Genomic DNA, 7,252 nt, shown 5'->3' with positions numbered 1-7,252 from the left:
TAGGTTAGTTGACCATTATATATTTCTCCTCGTACAGGTAGGTGGTAGCGAAATGTATAGGGACCGGTGGGGATGTGATAGGAATACGGGATTAGTGTAGGATTAGTATAAATGGGTTGTTGATGGTCGGCACAGACTCGGTGGGCCGAAGGGCCTGTTTAAGTGCTGTATCTCTGAACTAAACTAAATACTGACACCTGGTGTCACAGACACACACTGACACCCAGTAACACAAACAAACACACACTGACACCCAGTAACACAGAGAAACACTGATACACAGTAAAAAAGACATACACTGACACCAAGTAACACAGACACACACTGACACCCAGTAAAAAAGACATACACTGACACCAGGTAACAAAGACATACTGATACCCAGTAACACAGTCACACATTTACACCAAGTAACACAGACATGCACTGACACCAAGTAAAAAAGACATACACTTACACCAAGTATTTTGACATCCACTGACACCAAGTAACAAAGACATACACTGATACCAAGTAACACAGGCACACACTTACACCAAGTAACACAGACATACAATGACACCAAGTAACAAAGACATGCACTGATACCCAGTAACGCAGACATACACTGACACCCAGTCACAAAGACATACACTGATACCAAGTAACAAAGACATACACTGATACCCAGTAACACAGACACACACTTACACCATGTAACACAGACATACACTGACACCAAGTAACAAAGACATACACTTACACCAAGTATTTTGACATCCACTGACACCAAGTAACAAAGACATACACTGATATCCAGTAACACATTCACACACTTACACCAAGTAACACAGACATACTCTGACACCCAGTAACACAGACATGCACTGACATCAAGTAACAAAGACACACACTTACACCAAGTTACAGAGACATACACTGACAGCAAGTAACAAAGACATACACTGATACCCAGTAAAAAAGACATACACTGACACCAAGTCACAAAGACATACACTGATGCCCAGTAACAAAGACACACACTTACACCAAGTAACACAGACATACACTGACATCAAGTAACAAAGACAGACAATTATACCAAGTAACAAAGACACACACTTACACCAGGTAACACAGACATACACTGACTCCAGGTAACATATCCAGACAATTACACCAAGTAACAAAGACATACACTTACACCAAGTATTTTGACATACACTGACACCCAGTAACAAAGACACACACTGACACCAAGTAACACAGACACACACTGACACCCAGTAACACAAACAAACAGACTGACACCAAGTAACAAAGACATACACTGACACCAAGTAACACAGGCACACACTGGGAGTTGGTGGGGGGACATTGGCGCAGTGGTTAGCACCGCAGCCTCTCAGCTCCAGGGACCCGGGTTCGATTCTGGGTACTGCCTGTGCGGAGTTTGCAAGTTCTCCCTGTGTCTGCGTGGGTTTCCTCCAGGGTGCTCCGGTTTCCTATCACATGCCAAAGACTTGCAGGTTGATAGGTTAATTGACCATTATATATTGCCCCTCGTACAGGTAGGTGGTAGCGAAATATATAGGGACCGGTGGGGATGTGATAGGAATACGGGATTAGTGTAGGATTAGTATAAATGGGTTGTTGATGGTCGGCACAGACTCGGTGGGCCGAAGGGCCTGTTGAAGTGCTGTATCTCCAAACTAAACTAAATACTGACACCTAGTGTCACATACACACACTGACACCCAGTCACACAAACAAACATACACTGACACCCAGTAGCACAGAGAAACACTGATACACAGTAACAAAGAAATACACTGACACCAAGTAACACAGACACACACTGACACCCAGTAAAAAAGACATACACTGACACTAAGTCACCAAGACATACACTGATACCAAGTAACAAAGACATACACTGATACCCAGAAACACAAACACACACTTACACCAAGTAACACAGACATACACTGACACCAAGTAAAAAAGACAGACAATTACACCAAGTAACAAAGACATACACTTACACCAAGTATTTTGACATCCACTGACACCAAGTAACAAAGACATACACTGATACCCAGTAACACAGGCACACACTTACACCAAGTAACACAGACATACAATGACACCAAGTAACAAAGGCATGCACTGATACCCAGTAACGCAGACCTCCACTGACACCAAGTCACAAAGACATACACTGACACCAAGTCACAAAGACATACACTGATACCAAGTCACAAAGACATACACTGATGCCCAGTAACACAGACACACATTGACACCAAGTAACAAAGACATGCACTGACACCAAGTAACAAAGACATACACTGACACCCAGTAACACAAACACATACACTGACACCAAGTAACACAGACATACACTGATACCAAGTAACAAAGACATACGCTGATACCCAGTAACACAGTCACACATTTATACCAAGTAACACAGACATACACTGACACCAAGTAAAAAAGACATACACTTACACCAAGTATTTTGACATCCACTGACACCAAGTAACAAAGACATACACTGATACCCAGTAACACAGGCACACACTTACACCAAGTAACACAGACATACTATGACACCAAGTAACAAAGACATGCACTGATACCCAGTAACGCAGACATACACTGACAACCAGTCACAAAGACATACACTGACACCAAGTAACAAAGACATACACTGATACCCAGTAACACAGACACACACTTACACCATGTAACACAGACATACACTGACACCAAGTAACAAAGACATACACTGATATCCAGTAACACAGGCACACACTTACACCAAGTAACACAGACATACAATGACACCAAGTAACAAAGACATGCACAGATACCCAGTATCACAGACATAAACTGACACCAAGTAACAAAGACATACACTTACACCAAGTATTTTGACATCCACTGACACCAAGTAACAAAGACATACACTGATATCCAGTAACACAGGCACACACTTACACCAAGTAACACAGCCATACAATGACACCAAGTAACAAAGACATGCACAGATACCCAGTATCACAGACATAAACTGACACCCAGTCACAAAGACATACACTGATACCAAGTAACAAAGGCATACACTGATACGCAGTAACACAGACGCACACTTACACGAAGTAACACAGACATACACTGACAACAAGTAACAAAGACATACACTTACACCAAGTATTTTGACATCCTCTGACACGAAGTAACAAAGACATACACTGATACCCAGTAACACAGGCACACACTTACACGAAATGACACAGACATACAATGACACCAAGTAACAAAGACATGCACAGATACCCAGTAACACAGACATACACTGACACCCAGTAACACAGAGAAACACTGATACACAGTAACAAAGACAGACACTGATACCAAGTAACGCAGACACACACTGACACCCAGTAAAAAAGACAAACACTTACACCAGGTCACAAAGACATACACTGATACCAAGTCACAAAGACATACACTGATGCCCAGTAACAAAGACACACACTTACACCAAGTAACACAGACGTACACTGACATCAAGTAACAAAGACAGACAATTACACCAAGTAACAAAGACATACACTTACACCAGGTATTTTGACATACACTGACACCAAGTAACAAAGACATACACTGATACCCAGTAACGCAGACACACACTTACACCCAGTAACACAGACACACACTGACACCAAGAAACAAAGACATACACTGACACCAAGTAACAAAGACATACACTGACACCAAGTAACACAGACACACACTGACACCCAACAAAAAAGACATACACTGACACCAAGTCACAAAGACATACTCTGATACCAAGTCACAAAGACATACACTGATGCCCAGTAACACAGACACACATTGACACCAAGTAACAAAGACATACACTGACACCAAGTAACAAAGACATGCACTTACACCAAGTAACAAAGACACATACTTACACCAAGTAACACAGACATACATTGACACCAAGTAACAAAGACAGACAATTACACCAAGTAACAAAGACATACAATTACACCAAGTATTTTGACATACACTGACACCAAGTAACAAAGGCATACACTGATGCCAAGTAACACAGACACACACTTTCACCAAGTAACACAGACATACAATGACACCAAGTAACAAAGACATGCACTGATACCCAGTAACACAGACACACACTTACACCAAGTAACAAAGACAGACACTGATACCCAGTAACACAGACACACACTTGCACCAAGTAACAAAGACATACACTGACACCCAGTAACAAAGACATACACTGACACCCAGTAACACAGACACACACGGACACCAAGTAACAAAGACACACACTTACACCAAGTAACAAAGACACACACTGACACCCAGTAACACAAACACATACACTGACAACAAGTAACACAGACATACACTGACTCCAAGTAACAAAGACATACACTGACACCAAGTAGCACAGACACACACTGACACCCAACAAAAAAGACATACACTGACACCAAGTCACAAAGACATACTCTGATACCAAGTCACAAAGACATACACTGATGCCCAGTAACACAGACACACATTGACACCAAGTAACAAAGACATACACTGACACCAAGTAACAAAGGCATGCACTTACACCAAGTAACAAAGACACATACTTACACCAAGTAACACAGACATACATTGACACCAAGTAACAAAGACAGACAATTACACCAAGTAACAAAGACATACAATTACACCAAGTATTTTGACATACACTGACACCAAGTAACAAAGACATACACTGATACCAAGTAACAAAGACACACACTTTCACCAAGTAACACAGACATACAATGACACCAAGTACAAAGACATGCACTGATACCCAGTAACACAGACACACACTTACACCAAGTAACAAAGACAGACACTGATACCCAGTAACACAGACACACACTTGCACCAAGTAACAAAGACATACACTGACACCCAGTAACAAAGACATACACTGACACCCAGTAACACAGACACACACGGACACCAAGTAACAAAGACACACACTTACACCAAGTATCAAAGACACACACTGACACCCAGTAACACAAACACATACACTGACACCAAGTAACACAGACATACACTGACTCCAAGTAACAAAGACATACACTGACACCCTGTAACACAGGCACACACGGAGGGGGTGGGGACACATTGGCGCAGTGGTTAGCACCGCAGCCTCACAGATTCAGGGACCCGGGTTCGTTTCAGGGTGCAGCCTGTGTGAAGTTTGCAAGTTCTCCCTCTGTCTGCGTGGGTTTCCTCCCGGTGCTCCGGTTTCCTCCCACATGCCAAAGACTTGCAGATTGATAGGTTAGTTGACCATTATATATTTCTCCTAGTACAGGTAGGTGGTAGCGAAATGTATAGGGACCGGTGGGGATGTGATAGGAATACGGGATTAGTGTAGGATTAGTATAAATGGGTTGTTGATGGTCGGCACAGACTCGGTGGGCCGAAGGGCCTGTTTAAGTGCTGTATCTCTGAACTAAACTAAATACTGACACCTGGTGTCACAGACACACACTGACACCCAGTAACACAAACAAACACACACTGACACCCAGTAACACAGAGAAACACTGATACACAGTAAAAAAGACATACACTGACACCAAGTAACACAGACACACACTGACACCCAGTAAAAAAGACATACACTGACACCAGGTAACAAAGACATACTGATACCCAGTAACACAGTCACACATTTACACCAAGGAACACAGACATGCACTGACACCAAGTAAAAAAGACATACACTTACAGCAAGTATTTTGACATCCACTGACACCAAGTAACAAAGACATACACTGATACCAAGTAACACAGGCACACACTTACACCAAGTAACACAGACATACAATGACACCAAGTAACAAAGACATGCACTGATACCCAGTAACGCAGACATACACTGACACCCAGTCACAAAGACATACACTGATACCAAGTAACAAAGACATACACTGATACCCAGTAACACAGACGCACACTTACACCAAGTAACACTAACATACACTGACACCAAGTAACAAAGACATACACTTACACCAAGTATTTTGACATCCACTGACACGAAGTAACAAAGACATACACTGATACCCAGTAACATAGGCACACACTTACACCAAGTAACACAGACATACAATGACACCAAGTAACAAAGAAATGCACAGATACCCAGTAACACAGACATACACTGACACCCAGTAACAAAGACATACTCTGACACCCAGTAACACAGAGAAACACTGATGCACAGTAACAAAGACATACACTGATACCAAGTAACACAGACACACACTGACACCCAGTAATAAAGACAAACACTGACACCAGCTCACAAAGACATACACTGATACCAAGTCACAAAGACATACACTGATGCCCAGTAACAAAGACACACGCTTACACCAAGTAACACAGACATACACTGACATCAAGTAACAAAGACAGACAATTACACCAAGTAACAAAGACATACACTTACACCAGGTATTTTGACATGCACTTACACCAAGTAACAAAGACACATACTTACACCAAGTAACACAGACATACATTGACACAAAGTAACAAAGACAGACAATTACACCAAGTAACAAAGACATACAATTACACCAAGTATTTTGACATACACTGACACCAAGTAACAAAGACATACACTGATACCAAGTAACACAGACACACACTTTCACCAAGTAACACAGACATACAATGACACCAAGTAACAAAGACATGCACTGATACCCAGTAACACAGACACACACTTACACCAATTAACAAAGACACACACTGATACCCAGTAACACAGACACACACTTGCACCAAGTAACAAAGACATACACTGACACCCAGTAACAAAGACATACACTGACACCCAGTAACACAGACACACACGGACACCAAGTAACAAAGGCACACACTTACACCAAGTAACAAAGACACACACTGACACCCAGTAACACAAACACATACACTGACACCAAGTAACACAGACATACACTGACACCAAGTAACAAAGACATACACTGATACCCAGGAACACAGGCACACACGGGGGGTGGGGGGGGGGGGGGCACATTGGCGCAGTGGTTAGCACCGCAGCCTCACAGATCCAGGGACCCGGGTTCGTTTCAGGGTACTGCCTGTGCGGAGTTCTCCCTCTGTCTGCGTGGGTTTCCTCCCGGTGCTC

The sequence above is a fragment of the Heterodontus francisci genome, unplaced genomic scaffold (genome assembly GCF_036365525.1).
Source record: "Heterodontus francisci isolate sHetFra1 unplaced genomic scaffold, sHetFra1.hap1 HAP1_SCAFFOLD_53, whole genome shotgun sequence".
NCBI lineage: Eukaryota > Metazoa > Chordata > Chondrichthyes > Heterodontiformes > Heterodontidae > Heterodontus > Heterodontus francisci.
This window is presented reverse-complemented; position numbering follows the sequence as displayed.